Below are 21,695 nucleotides of genomic sequence, written 5' to 3'. Positions count from 1 at the left end.
AAACGGTTGGAGCCCCGGGCGCGGAGCGGCGGAGGCGTGTGCGGGAGGGGCGGCCCCGGCAGCGGCGAGGGGTCCCGGGCTCCGGTCCCCGCTGCAGCCCGCAGCCTCCGGGCCCTTTAATAAGCCCCAAATATTTACCCTGGGGAGCAAACGCCGCACGAAGGCCGGGCAGCCTTCAGCGGGAGCCGTCACCCAGCGCTCCCCCGTAACGGACCACAGTGCGCGCACGTCTAATTTACGGCGCTACCAGTTCCTGCGGCGGCTGGGGGGGTTCTCTCCCGGTTAAACGGGGAAAAGCGGGGAAAAACCCCCCTTCAGTCCGGGGGGGGGCTGGCGGCGGTGCCGACGCCGGTCCGGGGTCAGCGGGGGGTCCGGGACCAGCGGCGGGGGCAGAGCGGAGGCAGCGCGGTGGGACGCTGCCCCGCCGGGTGCTGCCTTTGATCCGTCGGAAGCGGGGCCTGCGCCGCGTGACCCGTTAGGCTAATAAGATTATAAAGATCGGGAGGGGGGCGGGGGTCGCTAATGGCTCCCATCTGGCCCCGGGTTTCGGCTCGGTTTGCGGCGGCGGGGGGAGCCGGGACCACCCACCGCAGCCATTACCGCGGCGCGGCGGAAGGGCCCGGGGGGCCGGACGGGCGCCCGACGCCGTCAGCCGGGGCGGGGAGCCCACGGAGGGTGGTCCCCGCCCCCTCCCCACCCCTCTCCCCGCCCCTCCCTCATGCATATGCAAACGGCCGGTGCCTCTATGTAAAACACCGCCCTGACTCCGCCTCGGGCGGTGGGCGGGGAGGTGGTGCCCGACCCTGATTTCAATAGCCACGCCCCGAGCGTGACGCCTCCGCAGCGACGCTCCAATGAGAGCTGCCGCGGTCTCAGGTTGCTCCCGAGAGCTCCCACCGCCCTCCCCGCCCCTCCAAGGAACGCCCGCTGGCCGCGCTGCCCAGCCAATAGCAGCGCTGAATGCAAATGTACCGAGGGCGGTGCGCGCCCCGTCGCCGAGGATTGGGCGCGCAGCGCCGACGCCGTGCGGCCCCCGCCAAACGGGGCGGAGGCGGCCCTCTATTGGCCGGCGGCGGGGGCGGGCCTGCCCAGCGGCGGGGCGGGGCGGATGACGCTAAAGAGGGCGTTGCGGCCGGACGGAGCGCGGGGCGGGGAGGGGGGCGGGACGCGGGGGGCCGCCCCTCCCCTCCCCTCCCCTCCCCTCCCCTCCCCTCCCCTCCCCTCCCCTCCCCTCCCCTCCCCTCCCCTCCCCTCCCCTCCCGTCCCCTCCCCTCCTCTCCTCTCCCCGCCCCGCCCCGCCCCCGCGGCCGTTCCCCGCCCCTCAGCCCGCCCCCGGCCGCCGGCGGAGCGCTGCGCCTTTAAAACGCAAAAAAAAAGGGAAAAATGGGGAAAAAAAGGGGGGGACGACCCACCCACCCCGAACGCCGCTGACGAGCCGACGTCCCCCGCCCCGGAGCGGCCGTTAAACACCGGTTTAAGCGCTCCCCCCCGGGGCTTTCGGAGTAAGCCGGGCCTGTTTGCCCCAGGCAGCTCCCAGCCGGGACCCGCGGCGAGAGCAGCGGCCGCCCCGCCGCCAGCGAGGGGCGCGGCGCTACCCTTACGGCCGCTTTCGGACCAAAACCCTCCTGGTTTGCGACGGAGCCTTCGAGGCACCGTGTCGCGCCGTTTATTCCCGGCCAGCGGCTTCAGAGCACCGAACACCCGGAAGCATACACACGTATATGTACACGTATATACACACGTATAAATTTTGTTGTTCCTCGCTGTTCTTTACCATTTTTCAATTTTTTTTTATTCTCACTGTTGGCTCCTCTCCGCTGACACCGCACTTCACCGGCCGCTCGGCGCTGCGTTTCCCCATCGTGCGCGGATGGCTCCGGGGGAATTACCCGGCAGCGCCCGGAGGTGCGGCGGTGCCTGCGGGGCTCCCCGCAGCGCTCACCCACAGCCCGTCTGCCGGTGAGGGGGGGTCGTAACGCCCCCCTCCCTGTTCGCCAGGGCCGCTTGCGGTGTTTGGCCGAAACACGAAGGAAAAGAGAAAAAAAAGTCTCATTTCGCGGGGCGTTCCGACAGCCGGGGCTGCGGACGGAGGGGCGGGTCTGGGCTCCGACGCGGTACCCGCCGGCGGAGCCAGCGCTGGGCGTTTACCGGGACCGTTCCTAGGAGAAATCGTTGGCAACATTTGCAAGAAACAGGGACGAAGCCCCTGCTCGGATGAAAAACCCATCCGACGAAAAGTGAATCTAACGAAAACTCGAGGAAACTACGCGAGGCGCGGGGCAGGGCGTCTTTTCAGGGCTCGGGCTTGGGCAGGGAAGCGGTCGCAGCGCACCCACACCTGGCTGCGGACGCGGTACCGAGCACCGGGTCAGGCTGCCGTCCGGGTGTTCGCGTAACGGGCGTGCGAGGGTACCTCGGCGCCTGCGGGAGGGAGGAGCGAGTCCGCAGCCTGCAGCTCCCTGTGCCTGACAGCACGCCTTCGGGGAGCTGTTTTCGAGTTTAAAACGCGTGTTTAATCTACTTCAAAACGCGTAAAATGCTCTCTCTTTTTTTTTTTTTTTTTTGGCTACGTTGTTAGAATTCTGCGGGCTGCTTTGCAGCGTTCCGGTTGCCCTGTAACTGAAGCAGGGAGCGGTGCAGGTCTGTCGTGTCGTTGCTGACAGAAGTGAGATGGTGAAGCGCTGAAGACAGAGACAAAAGCCAGCTGACTGGTTGTAGTGAACGCACGCGACAGGACTAGTTTCTAGCTTAAATGTCTATTTTTCTAGACGTTGGCTGCTTCGTGTTATTTAGAGATACTTAAAAATATGCAAATAATTCTTTGGCTGTTCGCATAAGGGTATTACAGATTCCTGCTGCAGGGGCTGAGGAGGTAACACGACTGCATCAGCTTGGTTCTGTACCTGACCTAAACCGGCATAGCAGGAACATTTCCCGCTAGCTGGGGATCCGTGATATTGACAGGTTTCCATGCTATTAAGGTCCTGGGATTTAATTTACTCGAACTGCAAAGAGAGGTTTTGACGGCTAAAGAAACAGGATCAGGCCCATGGAAAAAAAAAAAGCTGCTATTGCTGAACAAGTGGCATAAGCTTATTTTTATTGTGTGTTGAATACTGGTTTAGTTTAGCTTTCTAGATTACTTTTGAGATACAGATCGTTGACATCTCTGAAATTCAGTGGCACAAAATGCTAGAGATCCAAATAGCTTAGTAGTACTTTTAAAAGGATTATGTAGCTGCATGTGTAATAAAAAGCAAAGTATTGGTAATGCAAGCATGTGTAAGGGATATAACTACTTATCCATCAGGGTGTAAACCAAGGACGAAAATTGTGTTTCCTGGTGCAGGCTTTTCCAGAACTGTCTGTTATGAAGTCACTGGTTGTCCCTTACTTTAAGTCATCTGGGACTGACATCTTTCTGAAGGAGAACACTGAAATATATAAACCACTTTTTTTATTTTTTTGCCAATGCTTATATATATTTCCCTTTTTGAATATCATAAATCATTATATTCCCTGCTTCGTTCAAGGTCTGTTCCCTATTAAAATAAATTGAGTCTTTCCAGCGACTCTGACAGACATTGGCTTATGCCCTACAGGAATTATGCACTATGCAGTGCCAATGAATGAATAAGCATGAAATCTGATTAAATCTTTTTCTCGGTGTTACAGTTATCATGGCTTGCACAATTGCTACATAGCACAACATTTTTCAGCTGTCTGTTCTATGTGTGTCAGATTTGTTCTTCCAGATTTAGTTATTTCATGCCACTATGTTATATAGGTAGCTACTCACAGAAAGAAGTAGTATACTAGTTAACTACACAGGGAGACCGTAACTACAACTTCTTGCAAAAGAGATTGAAGAATGGTTTACACCTGGGTCTGCACTGCCTAGCGATGAGGACACAATAGCAAAGCGTAACTCCTAGTTTCTGCTTCCCACTCTGGGGACGAACCAGGTGTGTGATCTTACTTCAGTTTACAAGTCTGTAGATGGGGTAAGTCAGAGCTGCTTCATGGGAGTGGGTTAAGGATTTTGTCTGTAATACTCCAACAGTCAGTGTTGATAGATTTCTAGAAAAACAAAGCATCGTGTGGAAACAGCTACAGAAACACAGGCAGAAAGTGCAGAGCTCCTGCATGCCAGAAACGTTCAGCCTGTGGATGTAAATCAAGAATATCAGGGACAATTCATGGATACATCCGGAGATCGATTTTTCCTATACCAAGTACAAACTGAAGTCTTTAAAATAAAGTGGAGAAAGTGTGCTTTGCCGACATGGAAGAAAAGAGCTCCTATAAAGCACACTGTAGTAAACGCTCAGTGAATTTTTTCTTCTCTTGAGTATTTTTAGTGGCATAAAAACTTCTGCTGTTTGAACAGGTTAGATGCTTGAAACTCATTTGTTATTTTGGGGTTTTTTCCAAATCATATCTGAACTCCTGAAACTCAGCTACAGAAATCTTCCTCCCTCAATTTCTGCTGCATTAGAATTATACTACAATTTGGTGGCGTAAGTGCAGATTGTCCGAAAGCAGGCTAAGCAATTTGTTTCACTTTGGACCATTATAATTGCGAGATGCTTCTCCGCCCCTCTAATTCTGCTTGAATTATTCACTCAGTGTAAAGACTGTCATGGTAATGTATGCTGACTGTTCCCTGTGAACCCCACATCACTTCCCCGAAATAGTGAAAACCTGTTCTACAAACCTTACCTTGCCTTCTTGGAAAAAAAAAAAAAAAAGAAAAAGATATGTTCACGTAGCTTTACGAACACCAGGTGCTTAGAAATGTGAATGCCACCCTGGACATTCCTGGACCACAGAACAAAAAAAAACCTCAGGGTGTCATGTGGTATCATGGTTAGGATGCTCAAAGCTCTGTTAGCGCGCCACGTCCCAGGCTGGCTCACCCGATGGCATGGGCTTCTCCTGTGGAGCCCTGCCTGCCTGCCGGAGGCTGCCCTGGGAAAGCAAGGCAGGCTTGGAGCCCTCGCCTCTGAGAGCAAGAGAGCTGTGTGAGAGCCTGGGCACCAAGGCAGGGCACCGAAGCCATTCTTTGATCTGCCGCAGGAGGGCTGGGGGACCATGGCGACACTGAAACCTGGCTCCAAGGTTCTGCTTCAGTCCTTCGCTGAAATCCCTTGGCAGCAAACCAGAACGAATAAAAGGGAAACAAAGTAAGAGAAGTGACAGGAAATAAAGGGATCTTGGAGAGGCAGGAGCTGTGTTAGCACTCCCTCTCAGCGCGAGGTGGCTTTGCATTTCCCGGCTGGATTTACAGTTTCAGCGTACAGTTACTTAAATCCTTTGTTCTTTTCCAGTGCTAAACAGCTTTGCGCAACCTGTTTTGTTCACTTGGCACCTTTTCTCATCAGTAAGCCCAAATACCCATTCCATGTTTTTTTAACCATCAGAAATCTCGTTCAATACCAAGGCAAAAAATAATAGCAAAGGGCAAAACCTCTTCCCCCTTCACCATCCCAGACACACGCGGCAGCTGGAGACGCGCAGGGGAACTGGTGCATTTTTGATGCAGAAAGTCAGGGACAGGTGTTAACATTCAGTCTCCTCGTATGGAGGCATAAAAAGGCTCGTGTTTTGCCACTTAAATCGATGTCCCCATGGATCTGTCATCCCCTCCTCCCATGCAGCAAGTGGCATAAAGCCCTGGGACCTCTGTGCTAAGCGTGCAGGGAGTGGGAAAACCCACAGCCCCGGGGAGGCTGGGTGAGCTGGTGGTGCCCGTGTTGCCTCCTCCCAGCACGGGGCAGGCCCGTGTCTTATCGCCTTTCTCCACCCAAACCGCTGCCCTCACACCCAGCTCGGAGCCAGGGGTGCCAGGAAACTGCAGGCTGGCTCTCCGGTGGCAGGACCTATAGTGCTGCCAGCTCAGAACAGAAAGGACTGGATTTTCCTGTAGAAAGAATGGCATAAAGTGCACATCTGAGGCCAGCCAGTCTGTCCCTTGCCACAACATAACTGTTCTTTGCCTGCTCCCCAGAGCTTTACTGGTACATAATTTCCAGATTATCACTTCCATCTTGTGAATATAGAGATGCTGCTGTAGTAGAGTTCATCCTCAGGAGAAAATATTACACATTCTAAATTGCTCTCCTTGTCTTTTCCCTGCAGATATAATTTGTGATAACAGGGAATCCAATCTTCAGCACAAACTGGGGAACAACATGGTGAACTATAATAATTATTGGACCTGTTAGGACTATTGTGGAAATAAATCTGCTGTGAACCAACATTTTCCCTCATATGTTTCACAGAGAGACAGTAACCCTTCTGCTGTCAACGAATTAATTTGCTAAAAGAAGCTGGAGTTCACAGATAAATCTTGAGATTATTTCTCATTTACATATTAGCTTAGCATTTATGTGCACTTCTATTTGTGTGATACTCCTGGGGACAATCCAGGAAACAATATGAATCATCTAATATGTAAAAATCAGGTTACAATAGACTGGGGGCGGGGGGGGGGGGGGGGGCGAGCTACCTTTTTTCTTTTAATTTTGAATTCTTTGGAACGGTCTTTGTGATTACTTTAATTACCTAGCACAGTATGCATAGCATTCCAGAGTCGGTTTTGCAGCTGTCTGCTGCTAGAGCATACTTGCAGAAAGCTTTCTGTGCTGCGACTGGTTCGCAGTGCGTGTTATCTCAAGGACTGCTGGTGAGGGCTTGTGTGGTATTGTGGCTCAGACACGATTGGTTTTTTCTTATTATTTATGGGGAATAAACCAGGTCACAGGCATAACTGCAAGCAGGACCAGTGTACTTCCTATTTCCTGTGGAGTCCCCAGAGCTCTAGTCTGAAACCACCACTGTTGTTAATTAACGATTTGCCAGCTGTCTGCGCTAATTTTATAGCATTATGTATGCAGAACCATTGTGCCTCAGACTCCTGCTTTAGAGTCCTGTAAGCGAGACACCACAATTACAAAACCAGCATCACACTTACACATTGATTTGTTATTTTGGAAGTGAACCTGCTCACAGATAATTTCCCTTCAGCTCTTGAAGTCAGAAGCCCGGCAGAAGAGGTTTAGCAGCAGCAAGGATCTACTCTGGGACATTTTAGACCCTTTCATTTCAAATCTTTGCTTGATTTAGGCTGGTAGTACACCAGGACAAAGGCAAAGTGGCCTTCTGTTGATTCTTATTTTGAAGATCCACATCAGTTTAAACCTGGAGTGAAAATGCTGGGCACTATGAAGTGTTAGCCAGCCAGATTCCTACAGAAAACACTGTTTCAGTGTATGTTTGTTGCTGTCCCGCTGCCCTGAATGCCTACACTCAGCTGCAATGCATGCGTGGCTTTGCTTGCCTCCTTCCATCACCCTTTCATAAACCCCTCATTTTTCCTGAAGCTTTGGGAAGCCAAATGGTTGCAGTCGCACAATTCCCACTGACCAACTCCATTTTTCTGCAGCAGCCCTGCAGTTACAGTTGGCTAAAGATTTGGTCGGGGTTTTTTCATGTTCTCTCCTTTGAGGGCTTGTGTCGATGTGGGCTGTTAAGCAGCTGTGACATTTTTGCCAGAAATGGCAATATTCCAGCGGCGGTTGACTGTACACACATTATAGAGTTTATAGAGTGGGACCCTGCTACTCCGGAACTGATTAATCTGAGTGGCTGGGTTAGTGTTTGGGCTAATCCTGACCTCCTGCTGCTTCTAGTTCCTCTACAAGGTTTGTATTTTTTATATCTACTCCTTGAAGTTATTGTTTAACTTGTGTATTATTCCCCGTAGCCAAAAGACTCTTTCCTAGTGTGGGGGCAAAGCATGCATTTATCTAAAGCATCTACAGAACTTCTACTTTTAAAAAGAGCAATAGTTTAAAATTAACATGAAAATAAAGCAACGTTACAGTAACTCCAGTTTTCAGTAATCTGAGTAGTGACGTGGTCCCTGTGCACCTGAATTAACAAGGTTTCATTGTACTTCAGTTTAAAGCATAGCTGCACGTGTCTCACCTCTGTTAAAAGCCAAAATTTCCGTGGAAGCCAAGTGGCAGTGCAATGGTTTGGGGTCTTTCGAAAAGGACAGTGTTATACAAATGCTGAATTACTGTAATAAGAAAAATTTTAGGTCAGTTGGATGGTTTATAGGTATATGCGTAGCACAGGAGTGATCTGAAGAAATCTGTGTCTCCTCTAAAGCCAGACTGTGCTTCTTCTGCATCGCTTTTATGCCCTCTTGATTCAGCAGTCTGCAGCTTCCGCTGTCTGTATCGGGTTTGATCATTCTGGGCACCAGGCTGCCTTGCAAATAAACACCTTGAGAGACTGGACTGTGTGCTGGATAATTAAGGTCAGAAAGCGAGGCAAAAAAAAAAAAGTTCTTAGATATCAGTGGGTGCAAAATATACCAGAGGATTTCTCTTCTCCTCCTTTCTCCCTCCCACCCCAAACAATCCTTTTCAATATTGAAGGGATCTGAGAACAATCCAATCCACCAGGTCAAGACAGGGTCAGATTTCCTGACCTGCTTGCCCCCACCTCTTGATAATCTAGAAATGAAAATCAATTCTTGTCTTCGAGCTTGTGAGGAGCTCATAATTGCTTTAGACTAAAGCACCAAGTGCCTGCTTTTTCTGCCACCTTTCAGTTCTTGGAGATGGGGATGTCATTTTTCAAGTCGGGTGCACTGTCAGGATTAGATTGCGTGGTAACCAAGTAGAAAGATTTCTGATCAGAATGAGATTTCTTCTCATCGCTGTGCCTTTTACTCAGGTCCAAATCATTATCTGTAGGGCTATCACAATATGCCTTGAGCAGATTATCTATGGGAAACAGATTTTTTCTTCTTCTCAGGGCCAAAACTGGAGCTCTTTCATGGCGGTTGGAATTAGTGGATAAATAGAAACTGAGACTAAATTTTGTTGCTGATTTTTTGTTTGCTTTACGCTTCCTGCCACAAACCATGCCTGTCAAATAACATGTGAGTAGAATTGCACCTTATTTTTTCAAGTATATCTGTTTAGCCAACTAAACTACAACGTGGTGTCTTTTCTATTATGCTGGAACATTTCTAGGCCATTTGGGACTGCTGCGAATTGCTGTCCCGCACAGGAGTTGGTGCGAGGCTGTGCAGCGGCTGCTGTCTGAAGGGGCTCCCCTGGCACGGCAGGCTCTGACGGGCAGGTCTCTGCCCCGGGAGTCAGGAGAGCGGGGCTGGGAGTCTGGTCCCCTCGAACTCTCGGTTAGGGGAGGAAGGGACTTAGGGCTATACTCCTTTCTGATGAGATGTCTTGCATGAGTCTGAAACCTCAGATCCTTAACACCTTATCTGCACCAATTTACAAAATGGAGGGGAAAAAAAAAAAAAAGAGGGATACAGCCTTTTGTGTAAAGGGCCCTGAGGACCAAAAGGGCAAATGTCAATAGAAGAATGATGTATCGTCTGTTTTTCAGCAGTCTTTTCCTTTTTACATTTCGTGAGTGTGTGTACATCTATTTTCACCTGTCCTAATTAAAAACACATTCATGATACTGGACTAGACTTTTACATTTTGCATCCCTTATGCCCAGTATTCTGGCTGTTACCTAAAGAAAGGTCACCTTCACCTTTGGGGAAGAAGACCATCTTTATGTGGCTTTTGTTCTTGGGATTTTGAGAGATTCTTCTGCTGAATAACTTCAGCACTTCTGATAGTATAGGTATCCTACACACCTACAGTGAAGCTGGAGAGGAGGCAACTTTTTCCCCACTACTCTTCTGCTGTGAAGATCTGTCATTTGGTCATAAGAGCCATTTAGATGACAAGAGAAACCATGACTAAGACAGTGATTTATTGCTACAATGATTTTTGGTTTAATTTATGCTGAATGAAGATATTAATATCTGCTTTTACCTCATTTGGCAGCTGAAAGTTTCAGTACGGAGAACTGCCAAGACTTACAGTAAAATAAAACCTCAATAATTAATTCTGTCAGCAAATGGGATCGATAGCTAACTATAGTCTCAAAGTTAGGGGAAAAAAAGAGGAGGATAAGGAAAGGCCATCCTTGCTTTACATTCTGACCGGATGAGCACAGTAAGGGCGGGATTAAAGTAAAAGAAGATTTTTTCCGTGCTGGCTCTTGGTTCGTGTTTTCAGAGACTCTGTCACAGCAGGCAAACTCATGGAGTAGACGTACTGTGAGGCCACAGCAATTCTGATGTGCTGATGGCTCGGCAGTATCAATCTTTCTCTCCTGTCAAGGCAAAGCAGACCAGAAGGCCATCTTTACCAAGCACAGCCGCTTCTTCTGCTGACGTCAGCTGGTGCAGGGAAGCTCCATCAGGTAACGGCAGCAGAGTTTCTCCTCCATCTTTCTCCTCTCTCCATGGATTCATCCTTCCTTTTCTCAGGCCGCTCTCCAGACAGCACAGCCTTAGTCGCACTGATGAAAGGAGGCTTGAAACCAAAGGCCCGTCTTTCCCCTTCTTCATATCAGTAAGAATTGCACCCACTGATTTTTAATTTTGCAATTTGGATGGCACTGACTGATGCTAAGCATTAGCATTGCTCCTGAGTGGGGGGGTGAAATGATGGGTATTTAAATCCGGTAGGACTCAAGTACCTAAGTTGGGTTCAGGTGCAAGCTTTGCTCTGAACCACAGCTGTCTCTTCCCTGTACTGACATATGAAAGAAAACAGAGAATTCTTAGGTTCCATGTGATCAGAAACACCAAAATCCTCAGTTCGCAGTCCTGTGCTCATCATGCTGTCCCAGTAAGGCAAGTTCTGGTTGCTTGGGAAGATCAGCAACATCCTGAAGTTTCCACAGATATTGTATCTCAGCACGTGTGACTTTAACTCTGAGCTTCCTGTGACTATTAACAGAGTTTGTGTTCTCGGACAGAATATGAGTTTTCAGCTCAGTGTCATTTCTTTTTCCTCACCACTTGCCTTCTCTGGGCAGAAAAGTCTGAGGTGCTCAGACGGGCTTGAAAACAGAAAGTGCAGAGGTGCTAACCAAAGACTTCCCTTCTTTCTCGAATACAAATTAAAAAAGCAAAACCCAAAGAAAAAGAAGGTTTTCTGACTAAATGTGGTTCTAGAGCTCGAGTGACTTTTTCTTCATTTCTTTGTTTTGTTTTTGATAATAACACAATATCCCTATACCATATTGTCCCCTGAATTATTGATATGCACTTTCAACCTCAGCCCGAGTCCCGCTGTTGTTTCTGATGGGGAATAATAAACACCCTTCCCTCTTTAACGTGCCCCTTGAGAAGCGACTAAATACAAATATTTATCACCGCCTCCCTCCCCCGTATGCGCCATCCTGGCTCTGGCTGTTGAACCTCGGTTTTTCCCTGCTATTTCTTGCTCCAGTGGGCTGCGTGGAGATGGAGGAGGTCGGGCTGGGACCTGTCCTGCCGGTGGGGCTGGGTGGCTCCGGGTGGAGGGCAGCCCCGAGAGCTCTGCTCGGCGTGCGGGTGGCTGGGCACGGGAGCGGTGCAGGAGGACAGGCTGCTCTCATGGCTGGGCAGAAAGGAGGTGTCCTCCTGTAACTTGTGGGAATGGGGCCTGTGTGACCCTCTTGGTCATCCCATTCTTACAGTCCTTCCTGGAACTTTTACAGATGCAGCAGGCTCTGGATTACCAGTTTAAACCATGCTTTTCTAAACCGTGTTTCCAAAACCTGGTGCTTTTAGTGTCCCCAGTTTAGGATGTCCAACCTGAACCACAGGAAGAAGTCCAAGCAGCACTCTGTCAGCCAGACAGGGCAACCAAAACTGTTTTTTATCTCATGGCATTTCATTTTGACTCGCAAAGCCATTTCAAAGACAGGGAGTGCTTCAGACCTTCAGCGCACTCAGGGCTCTGTGAACTCGTATGGCTGCTGGATGTTGGTCTAGATCCAAATCGCCTCAAAAATGAAGCCATCTATCTGTGGACCTTCACTCAACAGAAGCAATATTTACTTTTTTATTCCTTACTTAATGCACACGGCATTATGTATTATATGGGTAGCACGAACGGCAGATAAATCTAGGTACTGGTTTTGACATGGAATGGTCTTGCTAATAAAAGAAAAACATTTCAGAAAACTTTTGTATAAATCATTGTTATTTTTGTAGAAGATTAAACAGTAGTTTGGTCCCTCAGGATATTCATGAACAGATGAAACATTAACCACTGGGTCTTAAATGTTTATAAATCTGCAGCACATTCCTGCAATGGAGAAACAAAACACACGATTCATAAGTCAGCACGGAGGCTGGCATACTTTGGCAGAGACAGGGCTGCACGCGAGGTGGGGCTGGTGCATTTTGCGTATCAAAATGGGGGATAGTCGCAGACAAGTCGCGTTTCTGCAGTGAGTTGCAGCCCACGGTGCACGAGGGGCAATTTGTACACTAAATGCACGCTTTATCTGCTTGTGTGCAGTAGCTGCATCTCTGGACTTGCAGGATCCACGTTGCCAGGCAAGCAGCTGGGTGAAAACCCAGGGAAGGCCATTTCTCGTAAACTTTAACGCAGGACTTCTGATGCAAATATACTACGGGGTGTCCTTTCTCATGCAGACTCTCCGGCCGTCCTAGAATGGGGTCAGTTCACAGCGTGCCTTGAATGTGTAGCAGAGAATTTCTGCATCGGCCAGGAGAAGGCCAAAAGATCACCAAAGGCAATGTCCGTCCCACCCCCCCCCGCAAGGTGGAGAGCAGGTCTGAGGGAGGTTGAATCCCACTGCACCTCACGGCACAAGGTTTTCATGCTCCCTGCTGGCTGCAGGTTCTACCAACTGTGTATTTGCGGGTAAGTGAGGGTAGATGGGGTTGACCCCTTTCTAAGCGGGATGAGCCACCTCCACTTGCCGTGGCTCCTGACCGCTGTGGTGAGCTGGTGCCCAGCCGGTTAGGGTCAGCATGCTAGGTCTCAGCTGCCACGGCTGGCTCTGTGTAGGTATCACTTCAGCTGCGGGTGTTGTTTCACCTCACCCCTTCGAAGTACGCACAAATACAAACCCTTTTCACTTGCTGTGGACCTCTAGCAGAGCAGTGGCAAGGAAACCTGAGAACCTCTGAGGGAACCTCTTTCATGGCATTGTACACTGCGAGCAACGTTGCTACCTGCTGCAGTCAGTGTCAGACACTTTTCTAACACAGTAGGTGGGAATGGGCTCTGCTGGTGAAACTGGGGCATACGGGTCAGACCGGAGAGAGCCGGCCAGAAAGAGCAGTTCTCATTCAAAGAAAACACTGAGGTCATCTGGTTCTCAGTCCAGACTGGAAGATGCTTTTGCCAGGGTGACGGAGGGGTTCCCTGCCTGCGAGGTCCATTGCTCAGGTCTGTCTTGCTCTGGGTGGGAGACCTTGCGGTGTCCCCGCCTGCAGGCAGGACGTCCTGCCAGCCTTCCCCCGGAATTACTGTGAGGTCCCTCGGGCTCGTTCCAGGCAGCAGAGGTTTCAGCAGCAGCGCGTGGTGTTGGAAAGTGTCCAGCTGGCTGGGTGGGTGCCTGTGACCTGCTGCCCACAAAGGCAGGCGGGAGACCTGTCCTTCCACCCACGCGTCCTCGCGTAGTCGCCGGGGTGCTACCCAGCTGGAGGACTTCAGCTTTGATGATGCCGGCCCAGAGGCCAGCACCTGAAGGTGCCTGCAGGCAGGCAGCGGGATTTCCAAAATAAAGTATGTCACCACCAAATCCCCATTGCTTCCGGTGACCGGGCTGCGCTCGGGTTCCTTTGCAGAATCACAGAATCATTGAGGTTGGAAAAGACCTCTAAGATCACCAAGTCCAACCGTCAGCCCAACACCACTGTGTCCCGAAGTGACACATCCACACGTTTCCTGAACGCCTCCGGGGATGGTGACTCCACCACCTCCCTGGGCAGCCCGTGCCAACGCCTGACCACTCTCCCAGTGAGGAAGTTTTCCCTGACGTCCAGTCTAAACCTTCCCCGGCGCGACCTGAGGCCGCTCCTTGGCAGCCTCCCGGGTCATTGGGCCTCCGCAGCACGGCGCTGGCCACCGACCCTTCCCCGGGGGCGGTCAGCCAGCACTGAGCCCGGCGCCTCCCGCGCCTCTTCCCAGCGGGCCGGGGACCCTCCCGCTCCCCGGGCTGCGGGGGGGGCTGTGCCGGCCGAGGGCGAGCAGCAGGGGGCGCTCGGCTGGCCGGGTTGGGGGAGGGGGGAGGGGCGCGAGGCGCAGGGCGGCGGGCGTGCAGCAGGGGGCGCTCCGCGACCGCGCACGGCGCAGCTCCGCGCTCGCGGCGCTCGCCCCTTCAGCGCCCGCCGTCGGGCGTGAGCGCGTGCGCGTGGTGGCGCGCGGGGGCCCCCGCCCCGTGCGTGTCTGTGGGCGCGACCTCGCGCGCGTGCACGTACCCTCGCAGAGGGCGGGAGGGGACCGGGGGGGGATCCCCGCGGAGGCGGGGGGGTCCCCGCGGACGCGTCTCTCCCCGCTCCTTCCCCCGCCGCGGAACCGAACGCGCAGGGCCCGCTGGCGCGGCCCGAGGCGCAGGGGGAGGGCTGGAGGCCGAGCGGCGCTTGAGCGAAAATGGAGAGGAGTTAAACGAGCGCGTCTGAACCCCGGCGCTGGCTCGGTGCAGCGGGGCCTCAAGTCGCCATCGGGCGGATTTAAAAGGCTGGGGTCCGAGCCGCCGGAGCTCTGCACAGAGCCGGTTCACTGCAGCGAGCGGCGTCGGCTGGAAACCGCCAGCGGCTGCTGAAAACGCAGGGCGGGCGGGCGGGCGGGCGGTTCGGCTGCGGCTGCTTCCCCCGGCTCGCCGCCGTCCGTCCTGGGGTGCGTTAGGAGGAGTGTGGCCAGCAGGTCGAGGGAGGGTCTCCTCACCCTCTGCTCTGCCCTGGGGAGGCCCCATCTGCAGTGCTGCGTCCAGTTCTGGGCTCCCCAGTTCAAGAAAGATGAGGAGCTACTGGAGAGAGTCCAGCGGAGGACTACGAGGATGATGAGGGGTCTGGAGCATCTCTCCCCTCGAGGCTGAGGGAGCTGGGCTTGTTCAGCCTGAAGAAGAGAAGGCTGAGAGGGGACCTTACAAATGCCTCTAAAGATCTTACGGGTGGGTGTCAGGAGGATGGGGCTCTTTTCAGTGGTGCCCAGCAACAGGACAAGGGGCAATGGGCACAAACTGAGGCACAGGAAGTTCCGTCTGAACATGAGGAAGAACTTCTTCCCTCTGAGGGTGACGGAGCACTGGAACAGGCTGCCCAGGGAGGTTGTGGATTCTCCTTCTCTGGAGATATTCAAGACCCCCCTGGACGTGGTCCTGTGCAGCCTGCTGTAGGTGACCCTGCTTCGGCAGGGGGGTTGGACTAGATGACCCACAGAGGTCCCTTCCAACCCTGAACATTCTGTGATTCTGTGAAGAAGCCTCTTTTAGGTGTTGGGAAATCAATATGCTCACAATCGTCATGTGCCGTGACTTACACATCACTTAAATCCAGTCATTTGTAAACCGATAGTAATTTATAATTAACTAAACATCGAGGCCTGGCTGTCCATTTCTGCTCCGGACCCAGTGATATTGATCTGCATGCCTCTCAGAGTGAGAGTTAAATAACTTTATTCCTGCGCCACTGGCTGATGGATAACAGAAGGCTGCAGCTAGTGGTCCTCGTTTCCACAATGCAGCATTGTTCAGGCACATCATAATTTAGCGATACTGCCAGGTTAGAGCACTCACAGCTTATTGTCTTACTGGGCAACCATCTCAAGTTCGGCTTGGAATATTTGCGGGCTTTTGTTTTTTTTAATAAAGGCACACATTAATTTTAAATCCAAATTTTTTCAGGGTATGGAGCAAAGCTTGCTCTCAGCTATGAGCAGGCAACCAGTGCCAGGCAGGCAATGATGCTATTTCAGATTTGCTCCAATATGAAGCAAAGCTCTGGCCTCGTAAAGAACCCTTTTAAAACAACATACGGATTTTGTGTGTGCGTTATGCAGCCACCACAGAGCTAGTCGTTGACCCTGAGGAATGCAAAACAGAGAGAAAACATGACAGTTGCTTGTTTTCATGTTGATAAATTCCTCCAGTGAAGGCTGGAAACTTGCCAGCTGCTGGACATGCCGCCCAAGCGCAGTGAGCCAAGCATTAACCCCACTTGGGGTTACAGTGAGCACTTTGCCCCTTCTCATCGCTGAAAATACTGAACGGCTGTCCAGAGGCGGCGACGGCTGGGCGGCAGCACTGCCCTCACGCTCACTGACATGGCCAGCATCACTCAGAGCTCCCCACTGCCCGCTCGGCAGCCTAACGAGCAGCCCATCCAGAAACTTAATAAACTTTCAGAGCTCCCACCCTCACTCCCTGCCAAGGCTGGGGTTTGGCACACTTCAGATGCAGCACAGCAGGAGTATCTTTATGCAGCTTCACCTTTGTGCAGTCAAACGCTCCCTGCTCATGTTCGCAAGTTCAAAGCATCTCCCTCACCGCTGGAGCATCACCGCTGCCGTTGGGCCTCTGTCCCTGGGAAGGAGCCTTGGGAAGAACAGCCGCTGATTTTCCTTTCCAGAGGAGCCAGAGATGTAGTATTAGCAGATCAGAGAGGGTCTGTGCCCAGGGAAGGGCACACCATGTTGGCTTCTGGAGGCTGGCGTTGCTGTTCATCCTAGTTTTGTTATATGTGATTTAAAGAAGTAAAGATAGAGCCTGGAAGCACCTGAATGCTCTTTGCTTGTGAAAAAACACAACAAAGCCTCAGCTGGCTGGCTGTGAAGGGCACAGAAATCTGTTCAACTCTGTTCAACTCTTCCTTTCACCACATTCCTTGCAAAAGAAGTTGTGGAAGTTCCATCACGGGAAGTGTTCGAGATCAGGTTGGACAGGTTTTTGAGCAGTCTGATCTAGTGGTAGAAGTCCTTGCCCACAGAGGGGGTTGGACTAGGTGGTCTTTAAAGGTCCGTTCGGACCCAAACCATTCTCTGATTCTATGAAAGCCATTTCACACAGACCCACTGCATTTTCACTGGCTTAAATTTCCCTGGCACTATTGCGCCTTGCGGTACCATTCAAGACACTTTGTACAACAAGGAGGACAGCACCGTAACAGAAAATGCCCATCTCCACAGACAGAAAGGCTTCTCTGTCAGGGGCTGGAAAGTAACATTAAGCCTAACTTAGTCACTTCCCGGATTTCTTCCTGCTGTGAGAGCAGTGTCGAGAAAATCTGTTGGTGAACTTCGCTGAATGTATTTTAGAGTCCTGACAGTATCGGGAACAGTCAAGGAAGCAATTCTGTTCCTGCACTCATGTCATCCCTTTCCATGTCTGCTGGGACTGTCCATGTGCTCAGGTTTTTTTTGTGTATGTGTGTGGTGGTTGTTGGCCTTCTAGAAACTACATCAAAACAAGTTAATTCATTTCAAAGCGGTCGTTGAAGAGTCTGGTGATCAAGCAGTGATGGGTGAAGTCCCACGGTGCTGCCATCTTCATCAGTTTCTGTTACTGTTTTCTGAAATATACACCATGAATAGTATCTTTGCTCTTAGGAGTAGCATTTTTGCTATGGGAAGAGGGCCCACAAGGTGGCTCAGGTGGAAAAGAAATGCAGAGTTTTTGATCTCTGGCTAGCACATGCAGGAGTGGGACTTGAAAGGGCTGCTTTGGAACAGCTGTTTGAGACTGTCCCAAAAGATCTGTTGAGTTGAATTTAGCTAATGATGAAGAGGTGCATAGTACCCGATCAGTGGCAATCAGTGCTGAGGGGACCTCATCTCATACCCACTCGAGAGACCAAGGGCTGAGACATAATAGCCTGGACATGCAAAGAAAATTGTGTCCTTATGATCCAGCTCTAAGGGCCCTTCTCACTTGCCCACAGGTACCTTCTCCAAAAATTAAACTTACCCAAGTACGACTGAAAAGCAGACATCTTTCAGCATTTTCCTCTGAGTCAGTCAAGGAAGTTTCTGCTGAGCTAACAGTTGCCTCCTGTGTTTGGCAAATCCTTTCCAAAGCCTGTGAAGTAATTTGTATTCTTACAAGATATTTACAAATGGAGAAGCACAGAATCTCTGGGGCTAACAAACCACTCATAGCAACAATTCATTGTTCTGCAGTTCATAATGTATGATTAGCCATGGGGTATTGTTTTCGCTCTCTGAGTGGATGATAGGATATTTAACAGTTGAATGATGAGTGGAGAACAACATGTAAGCCTGCTGATATAAGTTCTGGGTAATTCAGGATTTCTAGGCGTTCATTTATTTCTTGAATCATCTGAATAGTCACACAAAAGACAAGCAAAACAAACCTATCTGTAGCCCACGATTAAATGAAAGTCAGTCCTAGCAGATACGTAACAGTCTCTTCTCACCACAGACTGAACTATCATCTGAGCTAGTTTCTGGGCCAATGGTATTTCCAAATGTCAAATTCAGAAAGCAACAGTACAATTAGAAGAAAAGTTATTTCTACATCAATTCCATCACTGTTGTGAAGGAGTAACAAGTAACCAAAATAATATACGTGTTATTAGAGATAGAGGGGAGGGTTTGAATTGCCTGACTAGGGCAGATTAGGAGTACTGGAGTTATCTGATGGTTTTACTCTGTGCTTGCATAAACTAGCTGCCCAACAGATTGCTACCCTCTTTGCTAAAAAGTGTCAGTTGATGTTGGTAAAGTGAGACTAGTCCTTGGCTAGCAAAGACTAACGCTTTTGTTCTCTGTCCCGTATGGTTCCAACTACAATATGTAAAGCCTTTCCGATGAAGCATCGTGGAACATCATCTAGCTTCCTGAGACAAATTTAAATAGTTCAGGCAACAGCCTTTCTGTCTTGAATGCCTTGTTAAATCTCTGAGCAGTCCTATTCAACAGCATGCAGAAGAGAAAGCTGCCTGTCTTTTTATAGTTACCAGTGACAAATTTCTTCTGAAGAAGTAGAGTAATGATTCTTGTCAACATGGAATAACAATTTCTCAAATCTGCTGAAAAAAGAATGACAACGCATAAAGTCTCAAAATTTGGTGAATAATTTCCAGCCCTGCATTTTGGAAATAGAAGCCTTTAAGATACCAGTTTTGCTAAAAGGAAGCAAGCATGTGTGCCTGTTGTGCTCATCCTGTTCAGCACTTATCACTGAAAAAGCCAAAACCAGAACTAGGCAATTTTTTCATATCCGAATACAAACAGTGGGAAGGATGCCTCACTGGGAGGCTGCATCATCACCACAGCTATGTTCTCCCACACTCCTTCCCACAGTGAGAATGGACTCAGAGTCAACTGCCTTCATCAGCTTCTGTCAAAGTATTAAGAGGCTGGTCAGCGAAAGCTGGCACCCGGGACTGGGATTCCCTCCACTAACAAGCGTGCTTGCTCAGTGCTTTTAGGGAGCAAAATCTCAAAATCTCTCAAAGTGCTGGCCTTTAGATCTCACATGTGCACCCAGACATTTCTTATCAGTACAGCGGGGAAGAGAGGTGAAAGATACAGGGCTTTAATTACAAAATATTCCCATAGACACCTGAGAACTCAGCACATTTTCATCCTGGTAGGTCTTTAGTGTCCCCCCTTGATGACTCTTCCCCTTCTCATTAAACACTGAGGACATTATTGAGGGGGTTCAGCGCCTTTAATCTGGCAGGAAGCCCGGTTAAAGTCTTTTTACACTGCGCTCTCACCACCGAGCATGGTGGTGGCTGAGGGCCGTGAATCACTTCTGCCGGCGCTGGGACTGCTGCTGTGGCACCCTGGTCCCGCTCCTGCCCCTGCCCCAGGGACTCTGCCGGTGCCCCAGGGGTGCCTCAGCCTGATAAAGTTCTCCATAAAGCTCTCCTCCTCCCTGACAGAAACCAAAACTATTCCGCTTCATGCTACCGTTCATTACTTTGCGCTACTGATTTGCTCTAGGGGGTCATTACTGCCTCTTAATTTTATAACCATGCTTCTTAATTTTATATCCATGCTGTTTAGAAAAGTTAGTTGCAAAAACTGGGCACTTACATTATAAAACGGGAGTGTTTTCGGAATTGCTTCAAACCAAAGCCCTATGCCAAATGTATTGAAGTAAGATTAACTAATTTTGCCTAACATTTTCCAGGCAGTATTTGCATAACATACTGAGGATGCCAAGATCTGACCAAAATAAGCATGACTTAGAAATTACCTTTCCACAGATGAGAGAAATTAATCAACTTGGACTTATCTCAAAAGCCAAGCTCCTATTAGATACATGCGAAAGCAAGTCTTTGCATATGAAGCGAGTAACTGCCCTCAGAAACGGAAGGCATGACTGTAGCGTCTTACCTTGATAGCTGTGGGGTTTACCTGAATTGAATTTTGGGGGAGAAAAAAAAAAGCTTTTGCAGAATATGCATATGTTTTAATTAAAATTGTCCAGATTAGCTCCAGGCACCTGTGACCTCCAGTGGGAGCTTTCATCTCCATGAAGACCGACAATCCAACTGGGGGAAACCCTCTGCCAGAACCATTTTCTTCTGCCATACGTGAGCCCGGCGCCCAACCCTGCCACATCCCCGACTCTCCCAGTCCCATGGGCTGGGGAAGGGCACCCGACACCCTGGGCCACGCCAGCGCATCATATCCTTACAGCTGCTGATCTCTCCCTCTGAAGAGATGGAGGGCAGTGACACTCTACCAAACCCACGTGAAAACTGAATTTCTAGAGTTAATCTCAAAAAAGCAGCAGCAGATTGGAAGCCCGGTGGGGAACGAGCACCAGTGAGCTTTCCTCCAAACAACGACAGTGGCATGAGTTTAAGGCAGGGTCTCCACCACTATTTTTTGTGCTGAAGCTGTGGAAAGAAACCAGTCTCATCCCTCCATGGGAGGAAGGTCCCTGGCAGGCAAAGGAAGCCAGTGACACCCCCACGGAAACTGATAGCAGCTGCAGCGATAACTCTCTAGAGCTGAACTTGTCTATATGCGTAAACTTTACGTGCCCTGCCTATGGGGTGGCCAAAGGGGGTTGTGTATCCAGAGAGGGACATAAGCAGTGATAACTCCATCAGATGCTGCCCCAGCCTCCAGTGACCTGTGGCCCAGGGTGCCTGTGTCCCCGGCTTGTGGCCAAGCACCCTCACCCCAAACAGCAGCTGGTCTGCGGAGGCTTTCAGACCTGTTGGTGTCTAAAAACACCAAATGTTGCACCAGGAAAAAGAAAACTGTATATGGTGTAGGATGCTTAACTACAGACACTCTTCAGTTAAGGATCTTGTGGTAGCTGAGGATCTAACCCTCTGTGTGCAGCAGGGGCAGGTTTGGTCTTAAAATATTTACAGAGTTTCCAGGCCATGATTAAAAGTTATAAGTGCCACACCTGAGGCACAAACAAATTTAATCATATTTCACATCTCCTGAAATTTAACCATCATTTTCTGTTACCTGATCACTGACTGGAGTCTCAGGATATTCTGGGCAAATTTGCATCAGCCTTTATAGAATTAAGCATTCTTTTACTGCTTTGCATCATTTAAGATAGAGTTGCTTTTCATGTTTTCATGCAAACTTTGATCAGATAGCCTGTAGATTGAAGACATGCTTTTTGCTCAGAAAGACATGCTTTGAGCTCTTCAGTGAGCGCCAGGGTGTTTGGCCTGGTGAACACGTTCCCAGGACACATGAGGAAAGAGTTAACACAGAGCCACTTGCCAACCTGGAACATAGGAGATGATGGATCAGTGTCCTAAATCAACATGCATGATAGCAATCACATAAACAATGTATGAGTGGGATGATGGATTATACCATTTACAGTATGTG

The sequence above is a fragment of the Opisthocomus hoazin genome, chromosome 4 (genome assembly GCF_030867145.1).
Source record: "Opisthocomus hoazin isolate bOpiHoa1 chromosome 4, bOpiHoa1.hap1, whole genome shotgun sequence".
NCBI classification, from domain to species: Eukaryota; Metazoa; Chordata; class Aves; order Opisthocomiformes; family Opisthocomidae; genus Opisthocomus; species Opisthocomus hoazin.
Note: the sequence above shows the minus strand (reverse complement) of the source record.